The following is a 574-nucleotide window of genomic DNA, read 5'->3' as shown; positions in this document are numbered from 1 at the left end:
TATATACAGCACCCGCCACGATTTCTAGACGGTCTCCCATCCAGAACGCAACCGGGCCCAACGTTGCTTAACTTCGGTGATCTGACGAGAACCGGTGTTTCAACGCAGTATGGCCGTATGTATGATGTCATGCTTTATTTTATTAACCATCTTTAAATATGATCACTACTGCAGGTTTTCATTTTAAAAGAACTGATTATTATTATAACTAAACAATAATCCTTATTTATTTATTTCTATCTTATTTATTTATTTCTATCCTTATCAGAGGGACCCTTTTAAGGGAGAAGAAAGTTTTTGTATATGATGTTCACACATGTGCACCATTCAGTAGGCTACGAGTCACAGTTTATTCCACCACATTTACTTTCAGTTCTAACAATGGATCGCGAAATTTAATACTGTATATTGTATAACAAAAACATAAAAAGATATACAAATACTGTAAACAATTAAAAATGTCCAATAAAAAGCAAAAGTGAAGAAAGAAAATTTATATGTTTTTAAAAATGTAATTAATTCATTGAATGTGGTTTTTATATCATTTGAAAGATACACAATCAATTTTGTTGTG

At 31.4% G+C, this 574-nt stretch overlaps 1 pseudogene; it reads right to left on the bottom strand.

Annotated features, from left to right (window-relative positions):
- LOC140063734 (5S ribosomal RNA) lies at nt 1–121 on the bottom strand (annotated as a pseudogene).
- Nucleotides 122–574: the final 453 nt, after the last annotated feature.

The sequence above is a fragment of the Antedon mediterranea genome, chromosome 1 (assembly GCF_964355755.1).
Source record: "Antedon mediterranea chromosome 1, ecAntMedi1.1, whole genome shotgun sequence".
NCBI lineage: Eukaryota > Metazoa > Echinodermata > Crinoidea > Comatulida > Antedonidae > Antedon > Antedon mediterranea.
This window is presented reverse-complemented; position numbering and strand designations above follow the sequence as displayed.